This window comes from Scyliorhinus canicula, chromosome 13, assembly GCF_902713615.1.
Source record: "Scyliorhinus canicula chromosome 13, sScyCan1.1, whole genome shotgun sequence".
Classification (NCBI taxonomy): domain Eukaryota; kingdom Metazoa; phylum Chordata; class Chondrichthyes; order Carcharhiniformes; family Scyliorhinidae; genus Scyliorhinus; species Scyliorhinus canicula.
The window spans coordinates 47,195,813-47,218,124 of NC_052158.1; positions in this window are offsets into that span (position 1 = coordinate 47,195,813).

Genomic DNA, 22,312 nt, shown 5'->3' on the forward strand with positions numbered 1-22,312 from the left:
GGATGCCGGGAGTGATGGAGTTGCTAGCCGAGTTTGGGACCTTTTCAGGTTACAAATTAAACTTAGGCAAGAGCGAGGTATTTGTGGTGCACCCTGGAGACCAGGAGGAAGGAATTGGTAGGCTCCCGCTTAGGCGGGCAGGGGAGAGCTTTAGGTACCGGGGTGTGCAAGTGGCCAGGGACTGGGGGACGGCCCACAAGCATAACTTTACCACACTGGTAGATCAGATGGAGGAGGAGTTCAGGAGGTGGGACATGCTGCCATTGTTGGCGGGGAGGGTACAGTCCGTCAAAATGACGGTGCTTCCGAGGTTCTTGTTCCTTTTTCAGTGCCTGCCCATATTTATCCCCAGGGCCTTCTTTAGGAGAGTGACCGGCAGTATTCTGAGCTTTGTGTGGGCACATGGGACTCCGAGAGTGAGGAGGGTGTTCCTGGAGCGAGGAAGGGATAGAGGCGGGCTGGCGCTGCCCAACCTTCTGGGGCACTATTGGGCAGCCAATGTGTCAATGGTGCGTAAATGGGTGCTGGAGGGGAGGAGGGGCGTGGAAAAGAATGGAGATGGCGTCATAGAACATAGAACAGTACAGCACAGAACAGGCCCTTCGGCCCTCGATGGTGTGCCGAGCAATGATCACCCTACTCAAACCCACGTATCCACCCTATACCCGTAACCCAACAACCCCCCTCCTTAACCTTACTTTTTAGGACACTACGGGTAATTTAGCATGGCCAATCCACCTAACCCGCACATCTTTGGACTGTGGGAGGAAACCGGAGCACCCGGAGGAAACCCACGCACACACGGGGAGGACGTGCAGACTCCACACAGACAGTGACCCAGCCGGGAATCGAACCTGGGACCCTGGAGCTGTGAAGCATTTATGCTAACCACCATGCTACCGTGCTGCCCTATGTAGAGGTACAAGCCTGGGTGCCATGGTAATGGCACCGTTGCCGCTCTCCCCTAAGAGGTTTACCACGAGCCCGGTGGTGGCGGCGACCCTAAGAATCTGGGGACAGTGGAGACGGCATCGGGGGGAAACAGGGGGCTCGATGGAGGCTCCACTGGGTGGCAACCATCGGTTCATCCCGGGGAACACGGATGGGGGATTCAGGGGGTGGCAAAGGGCGGGCATCAGCAAATTGAGGGACCTGTTTATTGGCGGGAGGTTTGTGGGCCTGGGGGAACTGGAAGATAAATTTGGCCTTCCCCAAGGGAACATGTTCAGATACCTGCAGGTAAAGGCGTTTGCTAGGCGACAGGTAGAGGGATTCCCTTTGCTGCCCTCGCAGGGGACGATGGACAGAGTGCTTTCGGGGGTGTGGGTAGGAGAGGGGAAGGTGTCTGACATCTATAAGGTAATGCAGGAGGTGGAGGAGTCGTCTGTGGAGGAGCTGAAGGCTAAATGGGAGGAGGAACTAGGGGAGCAATAGAGGACGGGACTTGGGCGGAGGCCTTGGAGAGAGTCAACTCTTCCTCCTCATGTGCGAGGCTTAGTCTCATCCAATTTAAGGTGCTGCACCGGGCCCACTTGTCCGGGACTAGGATGAGTAGGTTCTTTGGCGGTGAGGACAGGTGCACCAGATGTTCGGGGAGTCCTGCGAACCACGCCCATATGTTCTGGGCATGCCCAGCACTGGAAGAATTCTGGAAGGGGGTGGCGGGGGTGCATTATTGTAGTGTTTATTCTGTAACTTTGTTGTGTGTTAATTTGCGTTGTTGTTAGAATGCTGGGTTGTTCATGGGGATGGGGCGAATGTATATGATTGTTGATATTGTTGTTATTTTCGGTATTTTGCTAAGGTGCGTCAATGTTGTATAAAATCAAAATTTTTCAATAAAAATTATTTTTTTTAAAAAAGCGTGTTTGAATCTATCATACTAGGCCACAAAGTTTCCTTTAAAAATCTCCCGGAGATTTTCGTCCTGTTACTGTGCCTGTACTAAATCTTCTATCTCTGTCTGTGAGACCTGAACTGCACTCACACGGGCGCTAGCTGGTGCGCTAGCTGGGGGTGTCCAAAAGTGACCTCGCCTGGAACCTGCTTTGGCCAGTGCATCAACTTTTACATTTCCAGGGGGGGGATGACCTACGGTGACTTCTAACTTTGATGATGCCATACGTCCTATCCTTTGCCTTCTCTATGATGTGGTGGAGTAATGGGGATGATGGAAGGGGCATCCCTTCTGGGGAGACAAAACCTCTTGTCCTCCACAGGGTTAGAAAATCTGTGAGGCTGTTGCAGACATATAAACTGTCCGAGTATGTGTCTGCTGGGCTGGGGAACGAATCTGGGTGGTCCACTATATATGAAATGGCCGTGAGCTCTGCTGCCTGAGCCTAAGTGACCTGGTAATTTTAATGCAATCTTTTCTAGTGCACGACCCTGCGCATCCTCAACATAAATCCCGCATCTTGTGATGCGTTCACCATCTAAAACTGTGGATGAACCGTCCACATATATTTTTAATGGGGCACACGTGTCTGTGCTGGGGGCTCTGGCTTGAATTCCCTATCTTCCTGGGGGGCGTCTTGGCAATGAATGGTTCTGTGTTGTGTTGGGGTGCTACTATATCGCATTCATGGGGTTGTCCTGGAATTTGGAGTTGTCCGCTAAAAATGTGTATGTCTTGGTCCGTTTAACTGTAATGTTCCGTCCTTGTAACAGTAGTGTCCTCCTAGCTGCTCTTATCTGGCTCACTGAACCGTCCTTCAGTCGGCTGTCTAAAAATAACTGTGTGGGGGTGTGCTCGGTCAAAATGGTGATGGGATTAAGTCCGGTAATGTACTGAACTGCCCAAAATACTGCTAGTAGGTGTCTCTCGCAGGCTGAAAATCCTGGTTCTACGGGGTCTAAAAGTCGTGAGGCATAAGCCACTGGTCGTAGCTCCTCCTGCCGTTCCTGAAGGAGCACGGCCGAGAGGGTCAGATTGATGCTAGCTACCTCTATTGCATAGGGGGAGAGTTGGGCTGGAGCTTGTAGCGTGGGTGCTGCGCAAAGGGCCTTTTTTTTAACTCTTCCACAGCCTCTGTATGCTGCGGAAGCAATTCCCAATGGGCTCCTTTCTTAAGGAGGTCTGAGAGTGGGGCTGCCTTTGTCGCAAAACCATCGCTATGGTTCCGACAGTACCCAACCAGTCTTAAAAATGATCGGAGGGCTGAAACATTCTGGGGAAGGGGCAATTTGACAATCGATTCAATTCTTTTGAATTCGATCTCGCGTTTGCCGTGCGTGATGACTGTACCCAAATACATCACTTTATTTTCCAATATCTGGACCTTTCTGGGGTTAACTTTACATCCAATGTCTTGTAAAATTTCCAGGAGTTCGGACAGAAGCGTGATGTGCTCTTCCTTGGTGTCTGTCTGCAGTAATAGGTCGTCCACATACTGTACCAGACATTCGGGGCGGGAAAATTTTGATAATCCATTTGCCAGCTGTCGGTGGAAAATGGAGGGTGAATTGTGGAATCCTTGTGGGAGGCATGTCCACGTATACTGCTTTCCTTTAAATGTGAAGGCAAATTTGTACTGGCACGCCTTTGCCAATGGGATTGACCAGAAGCCATTGCTAATGTCCAATACCGTGAAATATTTGGAGTTAAGTCCTTGCTTGAGCATGGTCTCGGGACTTGTTGCTACCGTGGGGGCTACTGCTGGGGTTACTTTGTTGAGTCCCCGATAATCTATGGTCAGACGCCATGATCCGTCGTGCTTCCTCACTGGCCAAATAGGTGCATTATTAGTTGAGGCTACTGTCCTAAGTACACACTGCTCTAATAAGCTCTCTATAACCTTTACAATTTCTCCCTCTGCTTCTAGGGGAAATCGGTACTGTCTCTGTGGTCTCGGGTGAGGTCCAGTAACTTGAACTTGTCCAGTCATTCTGCTGCAGTCGTGCCAGTGACTGGCAAATGCTGTCCTGTATCGGTGCAAAACTGCCCTAACCTGTTTGTCCATGCTAAGCGTGGTCGGGTCGAAGCAATAGTCGCCTACGGCGCTAATCCTGTTTGCTTACTCTCCTACTGTGAGAGTTGCGGGTGCTCTTTCCGATTTTGCCATTCTCCAGACACACTGATTGGCTGGATCGAACGACAGGCTGTGGGCATTCATAAAATCAATGCCCAGTATGTGTTCTGCTGTGCGGGGCAGATTAACTAAAACAATGGGGTGTCTGGTGGAGATGTTCCCTAGCTGAATTGATACAGGGGCTGTAATGTGTCCCTGCTGTGAGTGACCTGTAAATCCGCTGAGTGTAATTGTGGATGTGGTGGGCCACGTGTCTGCCTGTGCTGTAGTGGTGGAATTAATGGTTGTGCGGGACCCTCCTGTGTCCCAAAGTAATGCTATGGGCTTCCCTCTAATTTTTGCTGTGACCACCGGCCTTCTGGATCGGTCCCAGAGACCCAAGTGGGGGAGCCCGAACACCGTCAGTCCGTTCTGTCCACATTGGTCTGTCCTGACTGCGTCTCTATACTGTGGATAGGATTAGCTTTGTTCATGTTCAGAGTGCCTGTCTGCTGGCCTCTCTGAGATCTCTGTGGGCCGTTGCATTCATTGCAAAATGCCCTAATTGTCCGCAGTTGTAATATTCCTGCGACTTCTCTGGGGGGCTGTTCTTTCCTTCATTTACCCATGTGGGGTTTTGGTGCGCTCTTACTGCCTGTATATCTGCTGCAGCCTGAGCTTCTTCTGGGGTCTTTACTTTAACGTTGCCTTGGACGGATTGTTACCAAGCGTTGGACAATCTTTTCAAAACCCATTTTTCATTGTGGTCCTCTTCTGAGGGGTCATAACTGCTGCAGACAAGACTGATGTGCCCTCTTGGCATCATCCACCTCTCTCTCCTTCTCTGCCAGCTTCCTTCTTAACTCTAGGTTTTCCTTTTCGATGTCCCTGACATCCACTTTGCTCATCCTATTCCTCTCCACAATTCTTTTTGGAGCGTCCGAACGACCTCCTCTGTGCCTCGCAATTGTTTCAGGCAGGACACAATTGCCATCGGCTTGCGTGCTTTTCCTAAACGCTTCTTGTGAATTTGAGAAAGGGTCTCCCACCAAGTATGTCCTACACTCCCGGAACCTGTCTCCTCATTCACACAAAACTCACTCCAAAAGGAGCCATCCTTTCCCTTTGAGGTATTTCCTGAGTTCCAGCTCCCATACGGGACACTGGCCTACTCTGCTACTGCTGGTCGCTGCGACCACAAACTGCTCTGGGTTCATGAGGCGTTCCATTGCCTGCATGGCCATTTCCTCTTTCTCTCTTTAATTTGGAACAAGGGATGATAAGATAATGCTTTTAAATACGGGTACGGCTTTCGCTATGTTCCGATTATAAAACTCCCGACAGTTTGACAGAACAAAAATCTCTCGGTTTAACCTTACAGCCCTGTTAGTTACGCATGCAAAAACACACTTCCGAATTATGATTATTGATTTGAACTCCTTGAACACTTGTGGTTTTTCCTTTTCCCAATTGGATTTCCAATTCAAATTTCTGGGTTCTCTCGGAGTGGGGGGGGGGGGGGGGGGGCACTTCTAATCGAGTCCTGGCGGAGTCGCCACTAAATGTTGGTCGTTCTGGGTGAGTGTGCTTAACACTCAATTTGGCTCTGTTTCTTTACTTAGCTCTGGAGTCGCAAGGTATCGTTAAGATACCGCCACAAGTTCAAAGTGAAGTTCAAAGCAATAAAACCATACACCAATTAGTAAGTTCAAACAACTGAGTTTATTATAAATCAATTTAAATAACTACCCATGCACACGCTAAAAGTATTAAGCTGTTCCTACCGCTAAATAAACTAATACTTATCTCGAAGGACCTTGGTGCCTGAGTGTCTGGTATCCTTTACAATGTTGCAGTTGCTTCCCCATTTGTGTCCATTGTATCTGGAATTGTTCTATTAACATCCCGGGTCAGGGAACAAGGCCTCTTGCTCTGTTCTGGTCTGCAGACTTCAGGTTGGTATAAGTTAAAAGCGGTCAGGAGTATCTATCTCTGGTAGCGATCATTGTGAGACACTTACTTGCTGGCGGCTGCTGTCCGAACCTCTCCTCTCTCTCGGTCAAGGTCTTCTTCAGTAAAGGCTGGTCGAGATGCTGGTCCACGGAGGAGTGCTGGTCAAGGAGAGAGGAGGGTAGGACGAGAAGACTGAAGCATGTGTGGGACCTGTCTTTTATAGGTCCCAGGGATCCGCACCCCTTTGAGTGGACTCCCTTACCTCCTTGGAATCGATTGGGTTTCTTCCCAATCGATATGTTTGAATCTCCCCAATACTGAGGCTGTTCCTTAGCTACCGGTCGGGCTTTCAGGCTCTTTGTTTTCGAACCCTGTTGGTGCCTGAGTGTCTGGTATCCTTTACAATGTTGCAGTTGCTTCCCCATTTGTGTCCATTGTATCTGGAATTGTTCTATTAACATGCTAATTATCCCGGTGATTGCCTCATTAGTATGTGGAACGTTTGTTTCGGCGCTGTCTGCTTTCTTAGCAGACAGAATCCACACCTGCTAGGTGCAGCCTGCTGGGGCTGCACACATTGTCCATTTTATCCTGTATGCTTTGCGTTCCTCCATTTTGTATTTAGGGAAATGGCCAACTTCGGTGGCTACAATATGTAGCATTTTCTGATTTTGTCATTAGTTCCTCTGCTTCTGTGAAACACATCTCACCATTAGCCTCCAAATCAGACCTATCCCTCTGAACTATATCTTAATAGAATTGATTCACTGGCCCTTCTCCAATCTCCCCGAATCTGTATTTGAAGAATATGAATCAGCCCGGTTCACACAATTCACCTCTTGCTGCCTCTAGTTTATTTGTACTTTCCGAATAATCACTCAGCTTATCTCCCATTCTCTATATATTTGATATTCAAAACGTATCTCTCTTAGCTTCGGCTTCAACTTTTTCAAATCATCCATTGTCACCTCTTGTTCAAATGGCAACACTGAACAGCTCTGTTCTTACCAGTTATGCCGTCTACGATGCTTCAGTAGATCAATGTCTTCAATTATGTTACCATACCTGCTACTATACAAAAAGCTTCTTTCTGTTTGAAAAAAAATATATGCACACATCACATGACTGTTTCCATGATCGCCTGTGGAAGAGCACTTCCCAACTTCTACCAGTTTGAGTAACTACGTTTAGCCTCTTCTCTATGTGCTCTCTGTTATGCCTATTTAACAAAGCAATCAACAAACGATCGCCCCATTTGAATGCGTCACCCGCGGTAACAGAAAACGAATAATATAAAAGGTAACAAGTTAAATTCAACTCTAGTTTAATGATATTCCGCAGATTGATATGACATTCCAGTCCACTGGTACCTATTTGTCACAATTCACCTCAAACAACAGAGGACATTAAGAACTCTTACGACACCAGGTTAAAGTCCAACAGGTGTGTTTCAAACACTAGCTTTCGGAGCACTGCTCCTTCCTCAGGTACCTCTTCATTCACCTGAGGAAGGAGCAGTGCTCTGAAAGCTAGTGTTTGAAACAAACCTGTTGGACTTTAACCTGGTGTTGTAAGACTTCTTACTGTGACCCTAGTCCAACACTGGCATCTCCACAACAGAGGACATCGCACATACGTCTTCATCCGGGACACTTCAGTGTGGAAGTAGCGACGACACAGGGGCAGATCCTCGGTCTGAATGGGCCCTTCGATCACCCACAGTCTTATTGAATATTGTTTATCATGCTTGTTGTTTCCTGAACTTGCATGTGGTGACCTCAGGTATTGACCTATTCTGTGAGGAGTTAGTGAAAGGCACAAAGCGAAATTTAGTTCTATTACTCTAACTTGCAGGAGGTGAATTGTGGTGTACAACATGGATCTGTCAGGGGTCTCACTACCAATATTCAACAATAATTTTGATGATGGCATAATAAGTCATCTGTCCACATTTGCTGATAATACATTTTTAGGTGACATTGTCGACAGCATAGATAGAGATAGAGAAATACAGCACAGAACAGGCCCTTCGGCCCACGATGTTGCGCCGAACTTTTGTCCTAGGTTAATCATAGAATTTTGGACAATTTTGCATTGCCAATCCACCCAACCTGCACATCTTTGGACTGTGGGATGAAACCGGAGTACCCGGAGGTAACCCACGCAGTCACGGGGAGGATGTGCAGACTCCACACAGACAGTGACCCAAGTCGAAATCGAACTTGGGACCCTGGAGCTGTGAAGCAATTATGCTATCCACAATGCTACCGTGCTGCCCTTAAAAAATGATGATAGCATAAAATAGCAAAGAGATATTGACCGACTAGGTGGATGGACAAAATTGTGACAGACGAAATTTAATGTAAGCAAGTGTTAGGTTATCAATATTAACCCAGCTATATGAAACCTTGTTGTAGACTGTACATGGTGTGCTGTGAGTGGTTCCGGACACAACAACTTGGGAAGGATATTTTGGCTTTGGAAGTAGTGCTGGTTTACAAAAAATGTATCTGGATTACAGGGGTTTTGTTAAATGGAGATTTTACTCAAATTCTACATGTTTTCGCCAAGGGATCGCAGGCTGCGGGCATACATCACTGCCTCTGCTGCTACTCGTCTTTCTACTCAGAGTTTTTAATGCCTAAATCGCCTGCTACATGTTGGATCCCACTTCTGGGCTCAAGTTCCAAATGTCCCCCTTCCATGAATGTAGTTAATTGTTAAATTGGTTCAGACTCCACTACCCCGCGCATAAAGCAAATTTGTACTTAAAGAACATTGCTGACTATTAACGGGTGAAATAATCTTAAAATGTTACAAATAATTGTACTGCTACCCATAGATACGTGGGAGTAAAGCTGTTCTCAATTCTAGAATTATTAAAAGTCGGAGAACAAAGTCATATTTGATTTCTGCTTTGAGCATAACGAGCAGGCTGCTTTCTAAATGTGTTCATTGTAAAATTTTCTCTGATGCCGAGGACATGGTGATCATTAACAACGGCAGAGGGCAAGAAAGGAGCAGCAGTTGGCAAGAAGGGTGTAAAGAAAATCATCAAGAAGCCACGCCCAAGAGCGGCAAAAAATGGAAGTGAACCAGGAAAGATAGTTACTCCATCTACATCTACAAAGTGATGAACCAGACCTTGTAAATGGAGGCAAAGACTCCACGTGAGGCCAGGCTGACTGGGGACAACTCACTTTATTCCACAGTAGTCACAATAATCACTCCTCTCCGCACTCCACTCCCCGCAGGCTCTCTTTCCTGAACTGCTTCCAGGTTGAGGTTGATATTCTGTGGGGATCTCCTCAAAATAGGAGGAAGCTGGCCCTTTTTACAGAAGCACTTTCTCTACTGAGAGCAGTTATCAATTTGAATTCACCCAAATGATATAAAGATAGTTATTAGATTGCAGAGAGATCAAATTACACATTCTTTGGCTGGCTGCAGCTCCAACACTAAAACAAACCTTACAAAAACACAGACGCACCCTAGCTTTTCACAAAGCAAAACTAAAAACCAGAGCCATAGCTCAGCTGCACCCACACTGACATCACTGCAACCACTTGAGCAGACAAACATTTCTTAAAGTGACATTCCCATGACACCGTCCCCCAAGAAAAAAATTAAACCATCAACTTCAAGGTGGTTTCATTTTTCACCTTTCCACTATCCTTTAAGAACTGCAAACAGTAAATATACTTCTTCGTTTCAATAAACAACACACACAAATAGGTACAATAACATCGTCCATTTTATTTCTTCCTCCTCCACCGTTCAGGCCTCTCATCATCACATTCGAGACAAAGCACTGGCTATCATATTTGCTCGTCCTGCCACATGTATTATTTTAAAATAAAATGGCTGTAACAATAAAATCCATCAAAACCGTCTGGCACTGATATTCCGGAATGGCTCCAAAACGTCAATGGATTATGATCAGTATAGATAGTTGTGCCTAGCGGATTGCTGGTCACGCAAGTTTGAAAATGTTGCAAAGCCAGCACTAAGCTCAAAGTTTCCTTCTCAATCGTAAAATACTTCTGGGGATAATTCAATTTCTCCGATAAATAACCAATGGGCCACTGCAGTCCTTCATCGCCTTCTTGTAGGAGCACCACACCTACGACCACATCACTCGCATCAACAGCCATTTTGAATGGTGTTGTGTAATTTGGGATCACTAACACAGGAGCAGTGGTTAGCACAGCCTTCCGGCCGTCAAATGCCTGTTGACACTCCACTGTCTACTCGGATTTGTTGGGCTTCTTCAGCAAATCCGTCAGTGGAGCGACCAAAGCACGTGACAATTTAAAAAGGCAAACCTTGAACAAGTTTTAAAAGATGTCTTTTAAAGTTGCAATTAAAGCTGAAGCCAACTAGCATACCTACTTCTTACAAATTACTTCAGTTGATCAACCCGACACGTGAAGTGATAACCTCTGGTCAGTCAAAATATAGATAACAGGCTAACAAAGTGGCATCCGAAATTCTCATTTTCATGATTAAAAGATATTGTAAGCTCGTCTCAACCAAATTGCTTCAAATAGCTAAATGGGTTATTATCTGTCAATAAGGTAAGAACGGTCAACGACATTCCTTCTAGCTAATTGCACACGTTGTTTTATATTTGGAACAATCCTTTCTTTTTAGCTATGTCTCTTATCTTGATGTGTTTACAGGAGTCACGTTCATTAATGAGGGCTCAAAGGTCAAGGACAGTTGTGTGTTTCTGATGGGAAGGGAGGCCAATGCTTAGGCCATTTGATTCCCAGTTTTTACAACACCTTAATTCTCTCACAGGATAGGCGAATGGAGAAAAAATGGAATAGAATAAACCGATTTCTAATTCTTTCTTAATTATTATTTCATAATCTTTCAATTACTGGAGCAATTGATGCATTTCCTGTGATAAAATCGGCTGTTGCTGATCAGCGATTGCCTTGTGGTAATGCTTTTGTTTCGGCTGTTGCAACGATTAATAGCATCTTATCTCATAGTTAAAACAAAGTGGCGAATTAACCTTTTCAGCTTATTATAATAAAAATAGCATGAAATTATCTGAAGATGGTTAGGTAAAACTAAAATCTAATGCTAGATTTTACCTACAAGTGCCTCCCTCTCTCCCTCATCCAGGATAACTGCACAGAGATCAGGAGCAGGAACATGCGCTGATGCCTCTCTCTAGCCCATGTTAACTGTTCAGAGATCAGACGAAGAAATCTGTGATGAATCTTCTCTCTAACCCAATGTAACAAGATAAAGATCAGAAGCAGGAACCTGTGCTGATTCCTATCTCTCTCTAACACAGTATAGAGATCAGGAGGAGAAACATGTGCTCATATATAAAAACAAATTACTGAGGATGCTGGACTCAGAAACGAAAGTGAAAATGCTGGAAAATTTCATCAGTTCTGGCAGCATCTGAAGGGAGAGGAAAGAGCTAACGTTTCAAGTCCAATGACTCTTTGTCAAAGCTAACAGACAGATAAAGTGGGAAATATTTATACCGTGGCGTGAGAATGAAAGAAGAGTCTTAGCCACAGGAACCCAGGGAAACCGGTGACAAATGGCCACAGAAACCAAGGGGAAAGAGTGCTAATGGCAGTCCCCAGAGAGAGCAAAAGAGGTGAAAGACCAAACAGCATAGAAACTAACATCAGCGGGTGAACTGTAGATGTGGGGGGAGGGGAAGGGGGAAGCAAAGAGGAGAAAGGGTAAGGAAGGGTGGATAAGATAGGCAGGGGGGTTTAAATATATATTAAGAAAGACAAGAAAGAAAGAAATGGTAAAAGACAGTTAACATGAAATGCGATGGAAACAAATGGTCGAGGTGAGGTAGAATTAATCTGATGTTGTTGAATTCGATGTTGAGACCAGAAGGCTGTAGGGTGCCTAACCCGAGAATTAGATGTTCCTCCAGTTTGCGTTGAGCTTCACTGGAACATTGCAGCAGGCCAAGGACAGACATGTGGGCATGGAAGCAGGGTATTTTGTTAAAATGGAAAGCAATGCGAAGGTCAGGGTCCTGAATTTTCAGCAAAGTGATCAGCCAGTCTGCGTTTGGTCTCTCCAAAAGATCACTGGGTGATTGCTGTGCTGAGCATCTTTGGTCTCTGCGCATTCAGCACCCTGACCTTCGCGTTGCTTGACATTTTAACAAATGACCCTACTCTCATGCCCATGTGTCAGTCCTTGGCCTCCTGCAATGTTACAGTGAATCTCAACACAAACTGGAGAAACCACATCTCATCTTCCGGTGAGGCACACTACATCCTTCTGGTCTCAGCATCGAATTAGGATGATTAGCTCTACCCCAGCTCGACCCATTTGTTTTCATCCCATTTCATTTTAACTGTCTTTTAACATTTCTTTCTTTATTTTCTTTCTGAATAAATATTTAACCCCCCATCTTATCCACCTTTCCTTACCCTTTCTTCTCTTTGCTTCCCCCCCCCCCCCCCCCCCCCCCCCCCCTCACATCTACATCAGCCACATTTCACCCTCTGATGTTAGTTTCTCTGCTGTTTGGCCTTTTGAATCTTTTGTTCCCTCTGGCGACCGCCATTAGTACACTTTCCCCTTGGTTTCTGTGACCATTAGCACCGGTGTCCCTAGGTTTCTATGGCTACGACTCATCTATCATTCTCACTCCACGGTATCAATATTTCCCACTTTCTCTGTCTGTTACCTTAAACAAAGAGTCATTGGACTCGAAACGTTAGCTGTTTTCGCTCGCTACAGATGCTGCCAGAGAGACATGCTGAAATTTTCCAGCATTTTCTCTTTCAAACCTGTGCTCATGCCTTTCAGTTCCCTAAAAGTGAAATACAGATGGCCAAGGCGATAAGAAGACAGATGGCCCACTTGCCTTTATCAGCCGGGTCATGGAGTACAGGAGTTGGGAAATCATGTTGCAGCTATATAGCGTCTTGGTTCGATCGCATTTGGAGTATTGCATGCAGTTCTGGTCACCACATTATCAGAATGATGTGGACGCCTTGGAGAGAGTTCAATGAAAGTTCACCAGGATGTTGCCTGGTCTCGAGGGTTTTTGCTATGAGGAGTTTGAATAAACTAGGATTGTGTTCACTGGAAAGACGGAGGCTGAGGTGAGACTTGATAGAGGTTTAAAGAATGATGAGAGGCATAGACGGGGTGGACAGTCAAAGGCTTTTTCCAAGGGTGGAAGTGTCAATTATAAGGGTGCACAGGTTCAAGGTGACAGGTGGAAAGTTTAGGGGAGATGTGTAGGACAGGTTTTTCATGCAAAGAGTGATGGGTGCCTGGCATGCACTGCCAGAGGATGTGGTGAAAGCAGGCACATTAGCAATATTTGGGGTCATGAATGTGGAGGAAGTAGAGGGATAGTTATGTGCAAAAGTTATTTTTAGTTAGGTCATCATGATCGGTACAGTCTTGGAGGGCAGAAGGGCCTATTCCTGTGCTGAACTTGTCATTGTTCTTTGTTGTAACCCAGGATACCTCTATAGAGATTAGGAGCAGGAAACAGCCAATTCGTCCCGCTGACCCAGAGTAACTGTGTGGAGACATGGAGAGTAAGCTGTGTTGCTTCCTCTCTCTAACCTATGTAGAGACAGCAACAGGAACCTACACCGATTTCGCTCTCTAATCCAGCATTACTTTCTGGAGATAAAGGCAGGAACCCATGACAATCCTGATTCTTTTGCTGTCAGTCTGGTGTCAATAAAATTTGAGACGGATTTGCAAGTACCAATTATTGTTTATTTTAACCAGCTAGCTGGGGTGACTCACTGTATTGGGAGAGCAGGACACAAGCAGTCTCCTGAATACTCAACAGCCAGAGTCAACAAAGGGACAAAACATTTCTGTACAGATACATTCAAGTTGCATCAAATTTCACATACATACGACCAGATAAGGCAATAGTAATGAATGCAAAATTCCCATAGGCTATCCCTATACACTTCTTGACCTGGCCATATATCCTGATTGGCTCATTTCACATTTCTCTGCCCTGGGCTCACTTCACATTCTTCACCCCTGGGGGGGGGGGGGGGGGGGGGGGGGGCTCCTTTCACTCAATATTCTCGTCCTTGCAATTACCCAACCCCCCATGCAAGCCATGCTTTGCCCAATTCCGTTGTTCCGGCTCGTATACTAATTATCCCATTTTGTATCACATTCGTTTGTTCAATTCCTCATTTCCTCCTTTTATCATTTCATGATAACCTATTGGACCAGTCCCTAGCTGTGCTCAGGATTCCCCTCTCGCAGGATTCTGCTGAGAGGGGCAGGGTACTGTGGTAGGGACTAGAGTTCTGATCGCAATTTGGCGGGGAAATGGATGTGAGAAAACATTGGTCGCTGAGCCATTAAAAAGGAAGTAGTATATTTGATCCGTATACAGGCTAGCATCACAATCAGTATATCGGTTGACAGGGATCACCCAGTAGCCCAGTTTATCCAGCTTTGGAATGCCCATTCTGGCTTCCTAGTCATGCAGAGAGCCCTAGTCCCAACAGTGATAGAGGATGCATTCGCCCAGCCACAAAGGAGCTGAAGTCCTGCTGTCAATGTGACGACCGAGTGTTGTAACAGACGCATTGACCTGTCAGTGTTACATGACACTTTCCATCAGTACGTGGAGAACAGGCATGTAATGTTCATTTCCATCTCTACCAGCAAACAGCCGTACCCATCACTGCTGAAATAATTCTCGTACGACCGGGAATCTCTATTGGGAGTGAAGTGGGTAGGTTTATACGCCCTCCACCGTTGAAGAATATCATATTGTGAATGGGAGTTATCCCGAGGAAGGGAAGGCAAATAGCTGGTGGGGCCGAACCCGGATCGTAAGGAAGAGTAACTTGCTCGGGCGGTGGCTCCGAACATTGACAGTGAACCACCGATTTTGTGAGTTCCCCAAAGTGGTAAAATGGAAAATAACCTAGACATCGATGCGGGGTTCGGGTGGCAGACAACCCGTCCCCGGCCATCCATGCGGTGATAGATTTGGTAGAAGACATTCATGCTGCCCAGGTTTCCCTCATTCTGGGTCCTAAGTGAAGTAAGTATACCTCCTGATAACCTGTGTTCTCGTCGTGCCTCTCTTCTAACTTGTTCTGTCCTCTTGCTATTCCTCCTCTCTCCCTTGCAACCTTTTCCTACCCCCTCCGCAAGGTCTGATTTTAAATGATGGCACCAGTCTTATCACATCCAAGTTCAAATTTACATTTACTCAAAATGTTCTCTTCCCATCGCCGGGACCGATATAATTGTTTCATGAGTCCTTCATTGTCCGTTAACTTGATACCCTTCTATGAGTCAATACTATGCCCTCGTACATGGGGGCAGCGGAGAACCTCACCTCTCCATAAGTGAAATGCCCTTGTAGTTTGGTCGGGATTACAGGTACAGATGGTGTTTCAAGTGAGACGAAGCCAAGGACAGCACAGGTATCCAATCCGACATGCTCCACACCTGTTAAACAGCGCTGGTGAAAGGAGGCAGGTTAGTGACCGACCATTTGGCAGTGGTGGAGGTAGACCCAAGCACTCCGCCCCTCCACTTTAACTGCAGTGCGGGTGGTAAGGAGAACTTGGAAGGGCTCCTTTCACTGTGGATCCAACCCTTTCCGAGTCCAGTTCTTAACCATCACTACTAGGCTGCACTGATGTTTCATTTTTCATTTTTGAAGCGAGTTACGTAATGGGGACGGTGACGGGTGAGCCGCTAGAACCTCACTATGGAGTCCCTTGAGGGCTTTAGTGAGGGCTCGAACATAGTTAGTCCTTTCTTCAGTCATATGGTGAAACTGGACCAGTCTGGGAACAGGCAGGTTCCAGGGGGTTCTAATGGGCCTGCCATAAAAGATCTCGGCAGGAAAGAGCCGGGCCGATCCCGCAGGTGCGATCTGCAGCTGGAAGCGGGCAATGGGGAGCAACTTCAACCATGTTAACCCCCTGTCCACTCGTCATCTGGCCAATTTGGTTTTGAGGGCCTGATTGTGCCTCTCAACCAAGCTGGCCATCTGTGGCCAGTACGCACAGTGGAACTGCTGGCGTATGCCCAACTGGGAGCAGAACTCCTCGTTAATCTGTCCAATAAAATGGGGCCCGTTATCAGAACTTAACTTCGCTGGTATTCCGTACATAAACACCTCATCACATTGTTACAGCCACTGGCTCTCCGTCCAGCTTCCTTCTGGTGTGATGGTCACCAGTAACGGGATGTCATCTTGGTGAGTAGTGATGAGCCGAGTCTATCAGCATCATCCGAGCAATAGCCAGCTTACAACACATATTAAGGCGTCCAATGATTATACAGTATATAATTATAATAACAAGTATTATCAATCGATGCATCAGGTAAAACGCCATGACCGAGTTATGAGAGCTAACTCTGAGCTGTATCCTGCTGCAGGGTTTATATCCCTCTCATAGTTGTACTGACTAGCAACTATCCCTCATCCTTGTCATTCGCATTGTCATTGGGGCAGCACGGTAGCATGGTGGTTAGCATAAATGCTTCACAGCTCCAGGGTCCCAGGTTCGGTTCCCGGCTGGGTCACTGTCTGTGCGGAGTCTGCACATCCTCCCCGTGTGTGCGTGGGTTTCCTCCGGGTGCTCCGGTTTCCTCCCACAGTCCAAAGATGTGCGGGTTAGGTGGATTGGCCATGCTAAATTGCCCGTAGTGTCCTAAAAAGTAAGGTTAAGGGGGGGTTGTTGGGTTAAGGGTATAGGGTGGATACGTGGGTTTGAGTAGGGTGATCATTGCTCGGCACAACATCGAGGGCCGAAGGGCCTGTTCTGTGCTGTACTGTTCTATGTTCTATGTATGTACATGTCATGATTTGTAAACTGTGCACTGAAATCAATGGTAAATGCATCCACCTCGCAGACCTGTGTCGATAGCTCCTTTGTATTGTTCTTTCCTCAAGTCCAGTCACCGTGAACCATAGCTGTCGCCGCTCACGACGGTAACACAATAGCTATGTCCGTGTGTTCCATTACCTCCAAGGCATCTGACTACCTTGGGGTAGCAGCACCATAAAGGCTTCCTCATGCCCCTTGGAAACAATACACAACTCAGTCCATCAGCGACCAAAAGGTCTTTTATCCCTCACTTTTTTTAGGAAGTGCTTTCTGGTTCTCATTGGAATGACAAATTATGATACCATGTATTATCCACTGATTGCCTCGCTTTATTAATTGCAGGAGCTTCAACCGATCCTGTTTCTATACCTGGCTTCCTTACTCTAACGTCGAACATTGTACTGAACCATGTAATCTCCCAGCCCTGGCTTACTTGAGACAATAGCTCAGCTTTCTTCAAACCCCTTTCGTCTGTTATCATTTTCCTGAAAGCATGAAGTGTATACATGTCATTATTTGTTTGTTTGTTTGTCTATATTTTAACTTTGCAATAACACTACTCGCATATTTAATGCAGTTAACTTTTTGGGGTTACAACCCAATTCAATCCATACATAACAGTCCCTAACAACTTAAAGGACATTTCGTCTGCAATAACTGTTATACTCTCCAATGCTATATCGGTTGCTGCATTGGTGACACGTTTCCCCTCGTGGCATCAAGTTGCCAAGATTCTTAAACTATTGTCATTTAAGATACAGGGGTTCCTCGTCAGTCGCTGTGTAAGTGTTAGATGTCACGTAGGGAAATGGGTTGGTCAGGCAAAGGAATTATTCCAATGGGGAAAACAAACATGGGTGGGTGAATATGGCAAATCAACCTGAGCTTGGTGGGTAGATGCATAAAAGTAAAATGCTGGGGATAATGGAAAACTAAAATATAAACAGAAAATACTGGAGAAATGCACTAAATATCGAGGCATCTGTGGCAAGATAAACAGAGTTAACATTTGGCGTTCGTTGATCTTCTTGGGATAGTTGTGAGGTGGTTGTCGGAGGATGAGGTTGACATTGGAAGGATGGTGCACGACTCCGCGTTCAGATATATGGCGAAATAACTTAGGACGCAGAGGTTAACGAAAATGTTGTTGCTCCAGAAACTTTCAGAGGAATAGAATTAAACTCAGAACCGCTGGTCAATCAACCGGAGACCCATTAACAAATCCAGAGGAAAGGACACTGACTCAGTGAATGGACAGAGAAATAATTTTCAATCCCGAAGAGGAATGAGGCAGAAGGTTCTGCTTCCTAAAGTAACAGCGGACTATGGGACCGAAGGGGATACTTGGATTCAAGTCAACGACAACAACAACTGGTGTTTCTGTAGCATCTGTCATGTAATCAAACTTCACAAGTCCCTTCATCTGCGGATTACAAACACAACGACATACACGGTAATATGACGAAAATAGTGTTCATTCTCAGAGAGAGACTGCAGGACAGGGAGCAGAGGGATAATGTTTCCACTGGACTAGGTACAAATAAGGACACGGACGAACAGCAGAGTTTTAGATTATTCAAGTTTAAGGTGGGTAGAATGTGGAATTCCAATCACGAGTGAATTTGTCTCACTTTTCAACGAATCTACGGTTTGTACTGTATCATTTCCAGCATTACAAAAGCAACAATAAAATTATTCAAGCATGAAGCCATCTCACTGATAACATTTGGAGTGACTCTGTCTTATCCCTGTTAAGGGCAGCATGGTAGCATAGTGGTTAGCACAATTGCTTCACAGCTCCAGAGTCCCAGGTTCAATTTCCAGCTTGGGTCACTGCCTGTGTGAAGTCTGCACGTTCTCCCCGTGTGTGCCTGGGTTTCTTTCGGGTGCTCCGGTTTCCTCCCACAGTCCAAAGGTATGCAGGTTAGATGGATTGGCCATGCTAAATTGCCCTTTGTGTCCAAAATTGCCCATAGTAATGGATGGGGATACTGGGTTATGGCATTATGGGAATAGGGTGAAGGTGTGTTCTTGGGTAGGGTGCTCTTTCCAAGAGCCGGTGCAGACTCGATGGGCCGAATGGCCTTCCTTCAGCACTGTAACTTATATGACTATTAACTAATTAAATATTTTTTGAAGTGCTGTTTCTCCAGAGAATCGGGCTGCCATTCTGTGCAGTCAAAGTCTCACATTCTGCATAGATGTTTTACTCCGAGATTTTTCAAATGTTTTTCTAACGTTTTGCTCTTCTCGTATTTTACTCCGTTTTACACATATTTGCACTATTCTCGCATTGTTGCATTCCTATTTTTCTCACTTTTTCTGATACATTTAAATCTTTGAATTTTCCTTAATTTTTCACACATTTTCACTCTGAACTTTTAAAACATTTTCACGTTTTCCCCATAGGTTCCTGCAACAATTTTCCACATTTCGCTCGGAACTTTTCTCTATTTAACGTATTGGTCTTGAATTATTTTCAATTTCTTCACATCTTAAGTCTTTCAAGTTTTTGCACACTTTTTATAAACTGGAAGGATTTTTTCCCACTTTAACTCTCAGGTTGTTTCAGTTCTGATTCTGATTTTCACTCTCTTAATTACCCTGATATTTCATGTTTCTCTCTGCCAAAATTTAATAGACTGTCCTGTGTAATTCAATACATTTTTCCTATTTTTATGCTCAATTTCACACTTTTTACGCTTTGTGTATTTTTTACACTTGAACCACATTACAGTTTGGAATTATTCTCAGATATTTGAGTATTGCATTTTCTCTCACTGTTCTAAAATGTTCCACTTTTTGAAATTGACACAAGTTCAAGGACACAAATTTCATTCGTTCCAATTTCCACTTGATTTTCACAATTCGAACACCAGGTTCTCAAGTTTTAATGGTCAATGCCCTCCAGATATTCGTAAATGTTTCAATCTTTGAATGATAATTACACATTTTATGGCAATATCAATATTTTCATTTAACTTTTTTCTTTCAAACGTGTTTTCCGTTTGACATTCACGAATTGGTCTCAGTGCCATTCTTTCGATTATTCTCTCATATTTTCACACATTTTTGTCTGATTGATCACAATATTTTTTTCAATTTAAATTATTTGAACTACTATGTTTTCATTTTGAATGTTACATTCCTGAGTTCACTAAATTTTCTCACATTCTCTTTTGCAATCTTTTACATGTTTTTCATTGCAATATTTCATGGATGAGTCCAACTTTGATCAAGATGCTCACCTTTGGAAATATTATCTCACTTTTATGTCATTTTTCACTCTTCGACCTGTTTTCGTACACTTCATGGTTTCACTCATTTTAGATCAGATTTTACTGTGAAACTTTTGCCATTATGAATTTATGCATCATTTTGAACAAATTATTTAAAAAACATTTTTCGTTATTTGAAAGTTTTTCAAAACGCCTCATATTATGAAATCATTGAACTCTGACGCGTTAACTTTTTATTTCACTCTAGTTCTCCGGCAATTTCTTTTCCTATTTCAGATTCGCTGTTTAATTTTAGTAATTTAAATGCTGGAGCACCAAACAGGAACATAGACAACGCGCTCAGCTTGGGCGCAATACATTGGTTTTGTCATCACAAGATATGTTTCATTAATAACTATTTGATTCTTGACTGTGTACTTTGCGGAGATGACACAAAAAACATATGGAGCAATCGCTGCTGTGACTGGGATTTGAAATACAGATGCTACGGCCACAAGACAGAACACTATCCAATCGCTCTGTCAAACAACAACTGCGTGAAAACTGCTGATCACCTATTCCTTGTTAGGGTTCTAAAGGCCAAAGAGTACAGATTCGGACTTCTCATGAAGCTAACAGGTTCTATTTGTTTCGTCTACCTCACTTTCTCGCTGCCCATCCGTATTTCTTCGTCTCTTTGTCCATCCCTCTGTTTTTCTCACATGTATCTATCTCTGTAATAAAACTTCTCCCTCTGAGGAAGGAAGTATCGTTGTCCGAATGATTGCTGAGCTGAGGTTTCCGTAGGAAATTCACAGCAGCAATGGTGGTCAGATCCCGGTTAGTAAGTGGTGAATATCCCACCACCTGTCCTCGACACGCAGCGGTCGAAATCATAACGGGCAGCACGGTGGCATTGTGAACAGCACAATTGCTTCACAGCTCCAGGGTCTCAGGTTCAATTCCGGCTTGGGTCACTGTCTGTGTGGAGTCTGCACATCCTACCCGTGTGTGCGTGGGTTTCCTCCGGTGCTGCGGTTTCCTCCCACAGGAAAGGGATAAATTGCACTTAGTGTTGGGTGGGGTTACTGGGTTGAGGGTATAGGGTGGAAGTGTTGACCTTGGGTAGGGTACTCTTTCCAAGAGCCGGTGCAGACTCGATGGGCCGAATGGCCTCCTTCTGCACTGTAAATTCTATGAATTTTCTTTTATTTATGGAATAAAATGGGTGGATCAATAAAACAGCAAAAACAGAACCTGCAAATGGCTATGCTCCAATTGATTATTAGACACTTCCAAAACCAAAATCCGTGTGAGCAAAGTCAGCATGGATTTATGAAGGCCAAAAATGTTTGACCCCCTTAAAATAATCACTAATAGACAGTGTTGAAGGGGCCGTTCAGCCCATCGACTCTCCACTGATCCTCTGAAAGAGCACACGACCTTGGCACATTCCCCCGCCCTATCCCCACCAAACCTTTTGACACTCAGGGGGAATTTAGCATGGCCAATCCACCTCACTTGCACATCTTTGGACTTGGGTGAAAACCAAGCACCCGGAGGAAACCCAAGTAGACGCCGCGAGGACGTGCAAACACCTCACAGACAGTCATTCAAGGCCGGAATGGTAACCTTGGTCCTTGGTGCTGTGACGCTGCAGTGCTAACTACTGTGCCATCGTGCCACCAGAATTTGTGGAGTTTTTTTGAAGATGTCACTACGAAACGTATAAACGAGAGTCCATGCACCGAGTGTATTTGTGCTTTGAGAAGGATTTGATAAAATGCCCCTCATGAGGTTATTTAAAAAGGAAAGGCCCATGGAATTTCAAGTAACAAACGGTGACGGATTGAGGACTGGTGAAGAGGAAGGAAAACTGGAGTAGGAATATATGCGTGATTCTCATAATGGCATCCTGTGACTCGTGGAGAACGGGAAGGATCAGTAATTTCGGATGAAATCAGAAAATTCTGGATAATCTCAGCAGGTCTGGCAACATTGGATAGAAACAGAGTTCACTTTTAGGTTCAAATGATGGTGCTACAGAACCGCTAGGTTTATGCAGCATTTTATGATGTTGTTCCCAATTTCAAGCATCCACAGTTTTTTGCATTTAGGCCATTCATTGGGCTCCAGCTGTTCACAATACATAGCAATGATTTGGCGCCAAATGTAATATTTCAAGTTCACGCATGATACAAAACTAAGAAGGAATGTGGAAGGTGAAAAGTGACTACAGGAGGACTTGGAAATATTGAGCGAGTGGCTACGA